At 40.4% G+C, this 17,275-nt stretch overlaps 1 long non-coding RNA gene across 1 annotated transcript in view; it reads left to right on the top strand.

The window, feature by feature from the left end:
* The first annotated feature begins 239 nt into the window (after nt 1-239).
* LOC118663792 overlaps nt 240-17,275 on the top strand; it is a 38,469-nt gene continuing 21,433 nt past the window's right edge. The window contains exon 1 of the long non-coding RNA XR_004970143.1: nt 240-299. This is a non-coding gene — a long non-coding RNA (uncharacterized LOC118663792). The remainder of the gene's footprint in view (nt 300-17,275) is intronic.

Genomic DNA, 17,275 nt, shown 5'->3' on the forward strand with positions numbered 1-17,275 from the left:
TATGTGTGCCATGAGATAAAAAAGGTTGAAAATTACTGCTCTAGGAGCTTGTGGTATGTTGTTTTCAAAATAGTTCCCAGTGATTCCCACCTCCTGGTATTCATGACCTGTGTAAAACCCTCCCTTTCAATGTGACTTGTTTCTAACAAATGGAAAATGTCAAAAGTGATGGGATGTGGCTTTGAGATTAGATTATAAAACACTGTTCTCTCTCTTTCTCTCTCTCTCTCTCTCTCTCTGACTTTTCTTCCTTGCTGGCTGTGATGATGAAGCAGGAGAGACCCACATGGCAAGGAACTGTGAGTAACCTCTATTTAACCGCTAATAGGAACTGAGTCCCACACCCTCAAGACTGACCCTGGAGGTGGCTCCTTCCCTGGTCAGTCCTTCCAGTGGGACCATGAATGAAGCCAATACCTGGTCATTGCCTTTCAAGAGACCCTGAAACAAAGGAATTCCAGATGAGTCATATCAAGATTCCTGAGTCACAGGAACTGAGATAATAACTGTGTTTTGTTCTAAGCTGCTAAGTTTTAGGGTGATTTTTATGCAACATGATATAACTAACATAAAGCTGTTTATTAACATTGGATGCTTATTTGGGTGGTCAGCATTTTGAAAACTCAAATTGTAAGACCATACTCAGTCGTGTCCTGGGGTTGGCTTGAACTGGCTCACAAGAGGCAGTTGTGTATATCACTTTCTAACTCGAATTCAAGGACTTCATGTTAACAGCTTGAAGTCAGTAGGGTGTTAGTATTTATTCAGTGAAAAACAGCAAATACTACAAGTTTGAGATCCAGTGAACTAGTACACCACTGCCTTCAAAAGTGCTACTATAAGCCCTGGAGCTCTCTTTCTTTTGGGGGAACATCAGAAGCCTGGTAATTAGCATAATGGGTATCAGAAGTAGTTTTCCATTGGCGGAATTGCAGTTGTTTAAGCCATGTGGGTTGTGAGAAGGTGCCATGCATTATCCCCCACCCCCCTGCATGGACAGGGTGAGTGAATCCAAGAGTCTGCAAACTTCTGAATAGCATCTTCAGTAAAGGACTATGAGATGGTCCTGACTCTAGCTGTTTATAGAAGGGTTTTGTGAGCTGAATTGGGCTAAATTCTGTGACTGAAGTTTATCTGTTATAAATGAAATTTCTGGGCAAGGCTCTGTAGAAGCATTTAGTAGAACAAAGAATTAAGTCAAGAATTCCTAGCCCTTGGTATCTGCTTATAAATAAATAATTGTACTTGGAGCAAATTTCTCTCTGTAAATTCTTTTTATTATTACATAGTACCTGGTGGGTGGCTAGGGGGAGATGGCTTCACTTACTTTTAATGGTAAAAAGCTACCCATATTAATAAATAAAAAAGGAACCAGTAATTATGAAAGATCAAATTGTCTTAGGTCAGTTTGAGGTAAAAGTTATTAATAACAACCATAAAATATAGATATAGCTATACGTTCTCATTGTACACTTGACAAATTCGGAGTGTAGGTATGGTGATCATCTAATTGAGGTTAGGAGGCATGCACTTGATAAAGGGCTCCAAATCAGCTATGACCCCAAAGTCATGCTTCTAACCTCTCTGATAGAACTTACTTCCCCCTTCTTTTAGTGTTGTAGTCTTAAAACCTTGGAGGGGAAATGCTGGGGAAGGAAACTCCATAGTCTCAAATTTCACAGCCTTCTCTGACAGGAAGTCCTCACCAGCCTTGAACTTCAGGGTTATCTGCCGTGGTTTAACATTACATTTTCATTTCTAATTTAAAAAGCTCTGCTCACTATGTCAGGCACTTCAAACAGCTCAACTCCCCATTGTTGCTACCTGAAAAAACAGATTCCCCAAAATAACAAGGCCTCAAAATTCAGATAACATTGATTCTCCTTAATTAATTGCTATATCATCACTTATAATATTAGAAAGTCTTATTTTAAAGAAAAGTTAGGCCAATGTCTTAATTAGCCTTCCTGTCTCAGAACATCCCAGAAGTGTGATTGTGGCTTCTGCTCTGTAGGTGGGTTAGCCCTGGGACCCACACGCTTCCCAAGGGAAGTCACTATCTCAGGGCTTTTCACTGTAAGTGCATTTCTTCTGTCAACTAGGCCTTGGGGAGAATATCCACCCAATTTTGTGACTGAGGCATCACAGCAGAGAGGTGGAGACCAACAATGTTCAAATGAGTTTTGTGTTTTACAGATTATAATTCTTGGTGAATTACTTTACCTGTCTGTGCTTATGTTTTCTTATCTGTAAAATGGAGGTAATGCCCACCTCATAAGTCATTGCAAGAATCAAATTAGTTAAGATATAAAGTACTTGGAACAGTGCCTAGCACACTGAAGTGCTCAATTGATATTACTTATTATAGTTGGTGGGCTTGCTTGCCACTCCTGCTTCCTGAAAGTGCCAGTGCATGCTGGGAAGAATGTCTTTGTGCTGTCCTGCTTACAGTCGACCTGTGTTTTAGTTCATTTGGCTTGTCCTTCACATTTCAGGAGCATTGTATGTGCTAGCTATTGCTGTTTAACAAATTTCCTCCCGATTTAGCAGCTTAAAACGACATGTTCGTTTGTTTATTTTATCTCACACTTTTTGTAGGTCTGAAATCCAAGAGTAGCTTACCGGGGTAGCTACGGTTCTGGGTCTCTCATGAAGCTGTCCTCTTGGTTGCAGTCACCTCAAGGCTCGACTGGAGGATGATCTGTTTCCAAGCTCACTCACATGGATGTTGGCAGGCCTCAATCTCTCACCGTAGGGGCCTTTCCATAGTCTGCCTGAATGCCCCGATGGCATGGCAGCTGGCTTGTTCCAGAATAAGAAGAAAGAGAGAGAGAGAGAGAGAGAGAGAGAGAGAGAGAGAGAGAGAGAGAGAGAGAGAAGGCTCAAGGGAGAGAGAGAGTTCAACTAATAATCTCATATCAGAAGTGACATCCTATAACTTCTGCCATATTGTATCCATTAGAAGAAGCATGGCACTAGGTCCAACTCATTATAAATGGATGGGTAGTTAGGCTCCACCTCTTGTGGGAACAAGTAGCAAAAAAAATTGTGAACATATCTTTCTAACCACAACCAGTATCTTTCACAACCTTGGAGATCTTAGAAATTTGAGTTGAAGTGTATTTAGGAGATCAGCTAGCACTGCTGCCTCAATGGACAGATGAGGAAAGAGGAATCAGTGACTTGTCCAAGGTCACACAACTTGCTGGCCACAGAGATGGGATCCAACTCTCCTACTGCTGCTATATTTAACTGTACCTTGTTTCCAAGTCAGGTTGATGGAGTCCCTCCATTGATAGACTGTGTCATGTCCTAATATGTTAGGGTATGGTGAGATTAGCATCTGTATGTGGTTTCTTTAGCTTTGCACTGACCAATATGCCAATAGCCACGTGTGTTGTAAGTGACATGTGGTGTAAAATATATATCAGATTTCTAAGACTTAGTATGAATAAAAGAATGCAAACTACCTTGTTAGTTATTTCTGTATTGATTGCATGTTGATATTGGGATAAGTAAATATTGAGTTAAGTCAAATATATTACTAAAATTTATTTCCCCCAGTTTCTTTTTACTATTTGAAAGGCTACTAGAAACATTGAAATCACGTAGATGGCTTGGACTGGATTTCTATTGCACAGTGCTGCTCTAGACAGGCCAAACCGACACCCTCATTCTCTATGTCTTTGTGCCATCAGGGTTGTGCCTATACCTACAGCCCCGCATCTGGCCAAGGTGCTTAGGTCATAGGTGGCTCCAAGGCTTCTGTTCTCCCAGCTGGAGCAACTGCTGACTCTGCAGAGTGAGTGCCTGTGATTTCATAAGTCTGCTTTATCAGACCATCTGAAACATGTTAATAACTGAGGGTATCCTGGGCACATTATGGCAAGGGTTTCTGATGACTTCCATGGTCTGATACGCTCAAAACCTTCCCTGAGGATTGAACTTCCACCCAAAAGCTGGCTTCTAAAATTACCCTCTTTGGAAAGATCATGGCAGACTAAGTAACCCCAACTGGGCCCCTTACATACTGTTCCTTCACTCCTTTCTTGCTTTTTTATTTTCGTTTTTGTAAACTATGAGTCAGCATAGAAATATCCAGGCCCAGATTTGGTCATGAAGATTCTTGTGGATAAAATGACCAATTGCATCTCCCCAATTCGGAAGGTTGAGTAGTGGGGGGTGTTGAAAGACAAACAACGCAGGTATCACCATTTATTGAACAGATTTTCAGCCCCATTTGCTATAGAGTGTTGCGTTCAGGAGATCTGCTTGCTCAGGATTCCTGCTTGTAGTTTGTCTCATGTCTGGGGAAGATAAATCTTCCTTGCATGTTGATTCAAAGTGGTTAGTCTATACACTCTTTCCAAACAGCTTCTAGCTTTGACTCCTTTCCTCTCGTTGATCAATGAGTGGGCCACGAAGCCTCTCACAGGCCTCTGCCCCCAACCACCCTTCTTGTTGACATTCCAAGCTGCTAAGCTCACAAATGTCCTGGGAGGACAGTAGCACGAGAACACTTATTCCCTCAGAGAGAATCCTTGACTTTCACGGTATGTGACTTGGTTATTTTCCCATCCTTGTAAGGGCTTGACATTGTTTCAGAAAATAATGTTGAATTGGGGAATGTCGTTTCCAGTTACTCTCTCACTGACCCGTACCATCCAATGTCTTCATTCTCCTCAAAACCTTGTTTGGATTAAGGCAGGATATAAAAAAATAAATATATAAAACTGCCTTCCATGTAAAAGGAGGTGGGGCAGTTTGAGGATTTCTTCTTTCTCACACACTTGAAAGAAGGTAAAGACGAAAGAGAAAAGCTGCCCCATTCTAGATATAAACAAGAACACTGAATAAACAAGGACCATTGGGAAACATGGTAAATTGTGAGGGATCAGTATTGGATGACTTTTGATTGGATGAAGGCACACATAGGCAAGTCTACTTTCTTTGTATTAGTTGTGTGCAGCATAGAAATCCCAGAACACCAAGTCTTTTATTCTATCTACCACTTGGAATTCTACAGAGTTGTATGTATCACCAATGAATGGCCCAACCCATCTGGCCACAAGGGATGCTGAGATCTGCTAAGTAGAAGTAGGATCAAACCAGAAACCCTCTGAGTGTGGGTAAAAGGGGAGTGAAGTAGGGATGATGGGTTTGGGTCAGAAAAGACATCTCCTCCCCAAAGGAGAGTTTTCTGGAAGGCAGCATTTTATAATAAGTTGGGATCTAGTTCGTAAAACTTTTAGGTTACAAAGAACAGAACCATGACTGTGTCAATTATGCTTACTGTAAGTTACTATGAAAACAAGGCAGGCAGAAGCTAGTACTTCCCTTAGAATAAGATAGTACTTTCAACTGGGTAGATTTTGCCCAGTGGGGGGGACACTTAGAAATGTCTGGAAATACTTTTGATTGTCACACCTAGGGAGGGTGCTGCTGGTGTCTAGTAGGTAGAGGCCAGGATGCTACTGAACATTCTACAAAGGCCAGCTCCTGACAACAAATCCAGCTCAAAATGTCAGTAGTGCTAAGGTGAAGAAACTCTCAACTCCACTCCATGCCAGTGCTCTGCAGACCCTGTGTATCAAAGCTTAAAAGATGTAGATAAATAGATTTGGTATTGTTTTTCCTTTATTCATAAGAAAGTTCTTTATTTACCTGATTGAACAAAAGGGAGTTTCAAGATGAGAAGTTGACAAGAAATAACCATGTGTGCTGTTGGCCATGATACTGTTATCTAGATTCAAAGACTAGACTTTGGATTTTAATGGAATTTAACCTGAACATAATCCTGCAAAGTTATTATTATTAAGCACTGTAACTGATAGATAAGGACAATACTCCCTCATCCCTAAAGATCTGAAGTAGAATGAAGACCCAACTGCCAGGAGTGGTTAGGGGATGCCCACCAGGGTGAGCAGGCAGGACAGGAAGTCCTATAGCGATGTATTGTCCTCCACTTATGTAGACACATTTGTATAATTAAAATTAAGTATGTAGGAAAAGTTTACTTTCACAGAAAGTTTTTCTATATGTATTACAGTAATTTTAAATTTATACTGACTAGGTCTAGTAACTGTGTGCATTCACTAGTCACCGCAAGTCAACAAATTCACATGGTTGGGGCATGGCTTGGCACATGTGGGAACATCAGCCTGCAAGAGTTAAAATTGTACAGAAAGTCACACCATGTGACAACAGAACCAATTACCTTGATATTTGGTGTGATCACGTCATGCTAATCATTTGCCTAACATTGCTTATGAGCGGCGATTCTTGGATTTAAATATGTAGACTATAGTTGTAGATATGTAATGTGTATTTATGTTGGTGAAATTACTACAGTGTTTTTTCCCAACCTATGGCCTATTAGATAACGTTTGTTAAAAATAACAGTTGACGAATAAAAAAACAAAACACTTCTTAATTTAATTATAAGCAAATCTTGGTTGAAAGCATTTTAAAATTAACAGGGTGTTAATTTTCACATATGAAATACAGACCGGACATTTTGTCCGTTAAATCTGAAGTCCATTAAATGGAGGGTTTACTGTACTTACTCCCCTGCCCCAACCTGGCCTGGCATCTCTTTCCTGGTGGTGGCACCAGGCCTCCATGATTGTGCCTTGCAGTTCTCCTTGGTCTCTGCCATCCCCGATTTCCTCCTCTCACCTTTCAGGCCTATGAGTGGGAATAGCTTCTAGCTGATGCTCGTCTCAGAGTTCCTCAGCATGTTTTGTTGCTTCCATTAAAATTCCCACATAGAGGAACAGGAACCCTCATTCTTTACAGGTGGGAATACAAAATGGTCCAACCACTTTGGAAGACATTTAGGCAGTATCTTACAAAGTTCAATGTCATCTTACCATATGATTCTGCAATTGTGCTCCTAGGTATTTACTTAAAATCGTTAAACACTTTTGTCTACAAAAACCTGCATACCGATGTTTATAGCAGCTTTAGTCATAATTGCCCCAAATTGGAAGCAACCAACATGCCCTTCAATAGGTGATGGATAAGCAAACTGGTACATCCAGACAGTGAAATGTTATTCAGTGATGCAAAGAAATGAGCTATCAGGTCATGGAGGAAACTTAAATATATATTTGCTAAGTGAAAGGAGTCAATCGAAGAGACTATAGATGCTATGGCTCCAGTTATGTGACAATTTGGGAAAGACTAAACTATACGGTAGGAAAAAGGTCCATAATAGCTAGAGACAGAGGAGGGAGGGAGGGTAGAGTAGGTGGAGTGTAGAGAAGTTTGAGAGCAGTGAAGCTATTCTGTATTATCACAGGCAGTAGTAGATACGTGTCATTATGCATTTTTCAAAACCCACAGAGTGTACAACACCAGTGTTGAACCCTAGTATTAACAGTGAACTTTACCTAAGAATGATGTATCTATATTCATCAGTCGTAACAAATGGACCACACTGATAGAGATGTTAATAATAGAGAAAACTCTGCGGGGTAGAAAGGTATATGGGAACTCTCCTTTCAATTCAATTTTTCTGTAAACCTAAAATTGCTCTAAAAAGTGTGTACATATATAATAAAGTGAGAATTTAAAGATAATATATATATAAAGCAATTGATATCTCTATATAAAAGAAAGTGAAAACATGCTATCACACCTCTGTGCATACTTCATATTAATTTCTCTTTCCAGGGAAATTATTTCCTGCCCAGTCCCTTGTTGCTTATAAAATATGTTTTAGAATTCAGAATACTGGTGGCTCTTCATTTCACCAATGCTAAAAATTTAATCAACAAGTACATATATTTTTGTTTCTATGACAATGTCGAGGCTTTGGCGCATAAAGAATGATCAAACATCCAGGTTTGCCTGGGACAATCTTGATTCAGACCTATTTTCCTGATGTAATTATTAACAGAACTCCATTTTATTCTTAAAAGCATCAGCATTTGAACAATAAATTATATTTTGTACCTTTAAGCCTTTTCTTGGGGGAGAAGAGGAGTTACAAAGTCTCGTGAAGAGAGTCTTGTTGTACTTGCTCCAGTTTGTGCGTTTGGACACTGTCTGGAACAGATAGGCTAGACTGGGAACAAAGGTGTGTCAGCAAGGACCCAATGTTCCAAAAACAAACGGCATTATCAGATGCAACTATAACCTAGATCTTAAAATGATTGAATACACTTTCTGTGGTAAAAATTCAGCTTAAATAGATAAGGACTTGCTAAAGTTGAAGCTCAGGCTATGTGAGATCCTCAAGAACTTGAACCGTAGAGAGATGGTGCAGAGGGGTTTTGGGGGGTCCTCAGTGCACTATGTTTACTGTGGACGAGGTACAGAACACAGAGGCCTTGCCTCTACACTCTTATATCTACAAAGCAGCCCCAGAAGCCAGTTTGCCAACTTCCAGGACAGGCAACTTTCAAATACCCTTCATTATTATACATTCACTTAGCATACCTTCTCAGGTAGGTACTCTTTTAAAAAACACAGTGGTGAATAAGTAAGCAAGAAAAATCCCATTCAATAAATAGATAACCAAATCAGTGAAATAATTTATATAATGGTGAATGCTCTGAAGGGTATCTCCCTGGGCAGGAGAGAGTGAGGGCTTCTCTCAAGATGATAGTTCAGCAGATTCTGAAAAGGACATGGAGATAGCCATGTGAAAACTTAGAGGTTCAGCTCATAGCCCCCCCCCCGCCCCCCCCTCCCCCAGAATTAGTGAAACTGTTAAATGGACAGTGTCCCAAGAGAAACTCTGATGAGTGCTTGGTTTTTCTTGGTAAGGGGAAAGGGACTCGGGATCCAAGTAATATTTGTGGGCACCCCACACTCTAGAAAAGAATTGCTGTCTTGCAGGCAGTCATTTGTCATTGATGGTAATTGTCTCCATCATAATGCATCTCCAAAACTAAGCTAAATCATGTTGACTCATCTTCCCTACTCCAAGGCTCCCCCAGCTTGTTTCAGTTGCTATGGCTGCATAACAAGTGACCCTAAAACTCAGCTGCCTAAAACAACACACATTTAGTTTGCTCATGATGTTAGAATTGGGCAGGGCTTGTGGGGAACAGCTCATCTCTGCTGCACTCGGGGTTAACAAGGGAAGCTCAAGAGGGGACCTGGAATGGTCCAAAGGCATTCTCATTATACGTCTGGCAGTTGGTCAGAAAACCTACATGTAGCCTCTCCTTGGGGCCTGGGCTTTCTCAGGACCTGGAGGCTGGTGAGCATGCTGAGTGAGAGAGCCAGGGTGAAGGCTGCATGGCTTTGGATGACCTAGCTTCAGATGACATATGTCACTTCAGCAAACGTTACCGGTCACAGCAGTAATGAAGTCTTTCCAGATTCCAGGGAAGGAAATACAGATCCATCTGCTTTTGGAAGTCACAGTGTAAGAACATGTGGATGTATATTAGTGCAGCCTTCGTTGGAAAATATAATCATCCATAAAGTTCTATTCTTTGAGCTTCTTATCCTTCTGTTCTTCCACCTTTCCTCTTGTTTCTATATAACAAAAGCCCAAAAAGAGCATATTGGGCAACTGCAGAGAGTAGAGCATTAGGAAGAAACTGAGTGGGGAAAACCCCCAAATCCTTGTTGGTGAGCAGGCAGACGGGAAAGCCTAGCCTCATTTACTACTAATGTGTGTCCTGTCTTTGTGATAAGTGTTGAATAAAATGAGTCATTGTCTATCATACACAGAACTGTTTGAAATATATACAAAGGCGATAGTCCAAAAAGGAGGGTGGATAATTAAGACAGTGAAATATTTATTTGCCCAATATTTATTAGAGCAGCTAGGAAATGAGAAACAATCCAAATTACCAACAATAAGTGAATAGCTAAGCACATTAAATTATCTTAACATAATATAATGCTTCTTAGTCAATGATGGCACATATATAATCTGTGTCATTCCATAAAAATGTGTATAAAATTTTAAAAAATGAGTTGTTGTCAAATGAGTTTAGAAAGTGTTGATTTAAAGAAAGTAAAAGTATTTATCTTAGCGACTTTAACATGTCTATGTACATTCTCCAAGAGGGTGACATCGTTTGAAATTTTTCCCCAGCTTGTTTGCCCAGGGGATCCTTTTTGCATGCCATCCTTGGACAGCTCGTGGAACCATTTAGGAAATTCCATTTAGCCAGTTTGCCCTAAGAGAGGTTATAGTAGCCCCACAGAGTGGGACGCTTCATGAGTTTATAAGGGGATGGAAAAATTCTTCTCTTCCAGGCTGACCCTGTGAAAGGAATGCAATGTCTGCTTTTCAACTCTGGGAGAGCGTTGTACCTTATGGTGCCTGAATGAAATAGCTGAGCTGAGCGTGTTCAATAAATACGTTGTTTCTAGTGCACTAGAATTCAAAACCAGAGCCCATTAGCAAGAGTGCTTCAAGGGATTACCACTGACGTAACCTTTCAGGGGAAAGGCTGGTTCATCTACAAATGACTCAGGGCGTGATCAGTGGTAGGAAGCCATGCTAGGGAGTAAGGAACCAACTTCACGCTGCCTCATTTGACCAAGTTCATTACCCATGTGTGATGAAATGAGGCGAAGGAGAATCTCCTCCCAGATCACAGAAACATACATAAGATACAAAATCCAGACCAACCTCAGGATGCCAAGATTCCACTTAGAAAAGGAAACACAACCGTGGAAATTAATGAGAAACACAGATATTCCAAGGAAGTTCAGAACCTGGAAATCAGTGAGGCCAAGAAAAGACCTAGAGGGACATGACAGAAGGCGAATTTCATAGGAGTTTGCAACATGATATTTGAGTGGAAAGGAGCTTGGTTTGGTTTCAGCAGCAGGAGGAAAATCCCCATTTCAAGCACTCCCACAGGCACATTTTCGCTCTTTGCAATCCTGGGGAGGCCTCACCTGGAATACCATCTTGGTATTTGGCACCTTGTTCCAGTAGGCGAGTAGGGACTGCACTCTAATTTCAACAAGACTCAGAAGAATGCTTTTGGGCCTGGGTACGCCGATTAAATAAATCATATCCTTTTGGCCTTTGGGGCATCTTAATTTCCAATGATCACATTCAGGAAGACTATGAAAATCCTGGAAGATTCTAAGGGAAATGTTCCTGCCCACAAGTGTATGAAGATGAAAACAGCCAAGGAAGGGAGGAGAATACTGCTCTTGGAGAGAGTGCAGTTTCAACCAGAGAGCAGAGAAGACGCTGCGTACTCAATCCGCATTCAGTTTTATATGCGGCCTCTTGTGGACTCTGCTTGGACACATCCTGCCACTGGACACTTCAGATCAGTTGCAGGACTAGAGCGTTTGATGATCTTTCAAAAATACGAATCCTTCCTGACACTGGCAAGGAAGCTTGGAAATATGAGATACCATATGTGATTTAATAGCAAAATGATTGTTAAGTGACATTCTTCCTTCTTTCAGTCTGACAAGAAAAAATATGTTTACAGAATAGAACATATGAAACAAGTCATTCACACTTAGGTAAAAGTTTTGGATTTGGACAAATCTTCACTGTGATTAGGATATTAAAGGCACTTGCAAATTTTCTAGTATTAATTACAAATCCTAACCAAACACTGAAATAATACGTTTGCTTCCTTTTTTTCCCTCTCTGGATCCACTTTAAATGATGTCTTTTCAACATCCTAGTTCTATATTGGTCTGACTGTTACCCTCTTCTAGTTTCCTACTCCCTACTTGTTTGCTGATTTTTCTTCCTTCTCCTCCTCCTCTTCCTTTTCTCCTTTTTCTATACTTGTCACTCCCCCCTCTCTTCACTTTCTTCTCCCATCTTAGGCTCTGTATTCCTTTTTATTCACCCCTTTTGCCTCAAGTTGTTTCCCTTATCACCGTGGTTATAAACCACACTTTATATGCAAGAAATTTCTTCTTCAAAGGAATTTTCTAGCAATTGTCTTCCCATTTCTGAAAGGATCTTGTGCAAAAGAGAAAAATACCTTTTTAGTAGCTTCTTTATGAATGAACTATTTGGTGTTCAGCCTAAATTTGGAAGGAGAAATTGATGTCTATTAACTCATTGACCTGTATTTTAATATTACTCTTTGTAATGTAGGTACTAGGAAGAAGTATAAAGATTGATCTCCTTTTCCCAAAGAGCTTTTCAGCTAGCAGAGTCCATTCAACCCAAATGAGAATGTGATTAGAAGTCTTAAGAACAGGCACAGATCACAGATATGGTAGCCCGGAGGGTACCATGTAATATGAGACCTGTTTAGAAGTTACTGAACAGGAAGGGGTAATAAATGGTGTTGGAAAAGGTGGCTCGGAGCAGTGCAGAGGGATTTAAGTATAATGAGAGGTGATGTACATAGAAATAACAGCACACAGTTTGGAATCATATAGAACTAACTTTGAATCCAGGCTGCCACACACACTGTTTTACCTGATTGAGCCTCAGTTTCTGATCTTTAAAGTGAGATTAATTAATATAACCTACATTTCACTGTTATAAGAACTAATAATAACAAGTTGTAAAAATTAAGTTAGGTGATGAATGAAAAATCCTTTGCATAGTGTCTGGTACTTGTAAAAGTTCTAAAACGTAAGGGCCCTCATTAATATTATCATCACTCTGAAACCTAGCACATTTATTGAGAAAAAAGTGGCTTTCAAATCATCTTTTAGCAATGTATAGATATTGTCTTCAAAAGGAAATGTGGTGATACACAAAAATATAAATATATATATATAGAATGTCTATATATATATATATATATATATATATATATATATATACTTTAATAGCTAATAACTCTCTTAATTTTCACTCCTTTTCAGGTTTAACTGATTTGAAATAATGAATGAATCTAGACTAAGCTTTGAATAAAGAAAATTTATCCTAAAGTGCCACTAGATTTTTTTATGGGAATACATAAAAGATAAACTTTATGGCACAAAACTGGCAACAGTCAATGAACTGAGGACACACAAATACTGACTAAAATGATTCTTGATGTTTGCTATTGCATTGCTTTGCCTTATCAGCAGTGCCTAGACCAGAGCAGTCATCAGTTTGAAGACAGGCACTGACAAAAAAATTATTCATTTCTGTAGATCCTTTTGAATTTTGAAAATGACCTGTCTGTTAATCAACACTAACTTTATAATCATTCAAAGTGTGTATACATTTTGGGAGAACACCCTGTATGTATAAATAAATTGCATTGTTAGTTCCAATTCTCTACCCTTTTCTATAACCATGCTCTCCCTCATATATGCAGCGCTCCCCTGTTGCAGGATGCCTATACTCCTCACTCTTGGTATTTGCTGTGGCCAATGGGAATGGTGACAGTTATGACATAAGCATGTTCTTGAAAAGTGCTGTGTGATGGAGTTTGCTTATTTTTGCCCTCAACCATACTCATGAGAAGAATATGCCAGGACAGTCCATAGGCCCCAAGAGGAAAATAAGTTAGCTGGAGCAGGCACACCCCCAATAACCCAGTGGAGACCAGAAGAACTACCCATCCAACTACAATCTAGATCAGCTAGCTCTCCATCAACCTGCAGACATATTTGAATCCATAGAGTATGAATGAAACTTATTATGTAGCATTATATGCAGATCCTATAGAACAGCTCTTGGCATAGAGTAAGTGCTCAAAAAATAGTGAAACTTTTAATTTCAAATATTTGAAACAAAGAAAAATAAAAATTAATCCCCCTATAAGTTATTCTTGAAAATGAGTATTTTTTTGTTACATTTTGACATTTGAAATCAGCCTTTATTGGCAGGAAACATTGTAGAGTAAAGACAGATATTTTAGATGTTTCCATAGATTGGTTCTTAGGAATAAATGAAAACACAATTAGGTTGTGTCAATGGGAAGGTGAGAGCTAAAGATGTGTACAACTTTAGCAACCTTTGGCTTTAGAATTAATTGTATCATTTTTTTTCAATAAAACTATATTTTATTTCATCTCATATTTAAACTTGTTTGCAGTAAAGGTTGGGTTTCCGAATTATGCTGAGGGACAAAGCACAAGCAGCTTGATAATGATAGATAGTGTGTTCACAGGTGACAGCTAATTCAGTATGCCAGCTTCCAACTACTGAGTAATAGACACACCCAAGCCAGGAGGACATGTATGTGCTTTAAGACAAAAATTCTGATTGGTTCTGACTGGTCCTCATCTTATCCTCAGTGACTCTCCCATTCTAAGAGATGCTCATGTTGGGAATTATTTACTCTCTCTGTGTCACTAAAGGTGCACAATAAAACATCCATAGAAATCAGATCACATCACTGTTTTGCAATTATTCCCATCCCCCGGCAATCTCTCTCAAGTTTACTATCCCGGACAGCTGGAGATTCTGCTAACATAAATCACGTGAACCACCTGTGGGGTAAACTCTAGAGAGAACCAGGATGAAATACCTGTTATCCAAACTAATCCTTGTTCACAAGTTATGCTTCTTAGGCCCGTTTCCTGGGGCCTGTAACATGGAGAGTTCACCTGAATTGCTCTTTTCTACTGAAAAATCAGGGAGTTAGGAAGGGGCTCAGATATTCTGACATTTGTTTAGCAAGTGAAACTGAGTCAGCCCTGGGTCACAGTGGACCACACAGAGCCAGAGGGAAGGGAAGCTGCTGTTCTTGAACAAAGGCATCATTTCCTGGAGGCTGAAGGGGGAATTTCATCTAAAATTCCCTTGCTGGCCCCACAGCGAAGGCAATAAAAGTCACTAGTGGTGCCTGGCTCCTTTTATTCTATCCATTTGTGTACTTTTGATTAACATTATACATTCTTGTATTTATTTTGGATTAATTTTTCTTTTTTTAAATAGAGCCATCGGCTCCTACCCTGGAAGCTGACAGGGAAGTAGTGATGGGTGCTTTTGATTGGATACCTCTTTGTACAGGGATTGGCACACTAGCACATTCCTTGTAGGTTTTCAGGTTGGTCGGTAACTTCTGAGATAAAAATGAGTCTCCCTTCTGCCCTGGTCGGTGTGGCTCAGTTGGCTGGAGCACCATCCTGTACACAGAAAGGTTGCAGGTTCAATTCCCCATTAGGGCATATACTCATGTTGCAGTTCGATCCCCGTTTTGGGTGTTTACAGGAGGTAACTGATTGATTTCTTTCTCTCTCTCTCCCCCTCTCCCTTCCTCTCTCTCTAACTTCTATAAAAACATAAAAACATATCCTCAGGTGAGGACTGAAAAAAAAAGAAAGAAAGAAAGAAAAGAAAAAGAGTCTCTCTCTCCTGTCAGTAAGTGAATTAGAAGCTACGTGGCTATTACCGATCAGAAGAGAGACCCTGGACTTCACACTGAAGGCTGCAGGCAACTGGATAGGCTTCTCTTTTCCTGTGATGCCCTGCTCCAATTGCATTTGCCACACAGGATCCTTTCTGGCCATGCCACTTCTCTGCTTAACCTTCCCCCATCCCTGCCACCCAATGGCTTCCCACTGCAGTTAGAGTGAAATCCACACCTGATGTTGTCTTCCAAGATTCTGCGTGACCTGATCCTTGCCTACATCTTTGAACTCACGTTCCTCCAGGTCAAGCCCACCTCAAGGGCATGGACTTATAGTTGCTTTTCCTTGAGATATTTTTCCCCATCTTTTAAAACCACATCCCTAATGTCACCTCTTCGAAGACACTTTCTCATCTTCATCCCTCTTATCTACGTCATTCATATCATCACATCACCTGCTCTGTTTCCTTTCCAGCATCTATTCCTGCCTGTCATTGTCTTACTTTTTCACTCATTTGCTTATTTATTGTCTCTCTCTTAACAAGCAAAACATAAACTCTAAGATGGTGGGGACATCTGATATAAATGGCTATATCCTCAGTATTTGAAATACCCTTGGGTACAAAGTCATCACTCAAAAAATAGATTTGTTGAATAAAGTAGCAGATAATTATTACTGTCATATTATTAATACACTGTAGCCAGAATGAGTGGTTTTAAGTAGCCTCTTTTTATCTCTACGTCTACTAAAGTCTGTCCTCTGGGCATGTCATGTTGTCCGCCCCCCCTTTCCCTGCTGTGCCCACACATATGTACCCTTTGTCCAGCTTGCCCTTCGAAACTCCTTTTCTTACCATCTCCATCATCCCTCTTGGCCATCCCAGAGAAGTGAGTGCTTCCTCTATTCTTCTTTAAGTTAGAGCACTAGTCACACTGGGTAGTCATGTCCCCTAGAAGCAGAACAAGTTCTGTTTCTCTGACTATCTAGAGCAGCGGTTCTCAACCTGTGGGTCGCGACCCCTTTGGGGGTCGAACGACTCTTTCACAGGGGTCGCCTAAGACCATCGGAAAACACATATATATTTACATGTTGTTTTTGTGATTAATCAGTATGCTTTAATTATGTTCAATTTGTAACAGTGAAATTGGGGGCCACCACAACATGAGGAACTGTATTAACTGGTCACGGCATTAGGAAGGTTGAGAACCACTGATCTAGAGTGTTCAGCACAAGACTTAACCCCTTGAGAGACTTAATGCCTATCTGTTAAACCCATGAATCAGGATGTTTTCAAACATGTCAACTTTATTACCTTTCCATGTTGTACATTAAACGCCCATGACGTCCCACAGGAAAGGCATAAGTCATCAGCCTGATTCTTTTTTTATCTCCCTGTTTAGCCTGGTAATTAACACCCTTAGAAGTGCGTATGTTTTGCCAGGCTGCAGCTGAGGCTTTTGCGTGGTTAATCTCCCTCTGCACTGCTCCAGGAGGTGGGAGGTGTTGGAACCATTACCATACATTTGACAAGGCTAAAGTTAAATTGCCCAGCAACACTCAGTCCCTAAATGTTGGGGGCAGGATTTGAACTCAGTCCAGATGGCAGAACCTTCACTGCTAATCTTATTAGGCAAGTTTGATATAAGTGCCACCAGCATTTTTTTGCCCTTTCCGTTGCCAATATTTTACTTTAAACGTATGATTAGGTTTCTCCCCTTTATAAAACCTCTCTGACCTCATGAAGACCCAATGAACAAATTCTCAGCTCCCTGCTGCAGCAACCAGCACTCTTCCCCCCGGTTCCTCAACCTGCGCGCAGTGCTCCAGCTCCTCACAGCCTTTTGCTGGTCATTAAACACACCCGATTCTTTCTTTCTTTGTGTATTTATCTGTCTGGGTTCTATTCACCTCTCTGGCACCAGCATATATTCTTTTCTTTTTTTAATATATTTTATTGATTTTCCACAGAGAGGAAGAGAGAGGGACAGAGAGTCAGAAACATCGACAAGAGAGAAACACCGATCAGCCACCCCCTATACACCCCCCACTGGGGATGTGCCCACAA

Source organism: Myotis myotis, unplaced genomic scaffold, assembly GCF_014108235.1.
Source record: "Myotis myotis isolate mMyoMyo1 unplaced genomic scaffold, mMyoMyo1.p scaffold_m19_p_9, whole genome shotgun sequence".
Taxonomy (NCBI): domain Eukaryota; kingdom Metazoa; phylum Chordata; class Mammalia; order Chiroptera; family Vespertilionidae; genus Myotis; species Myotis myotis.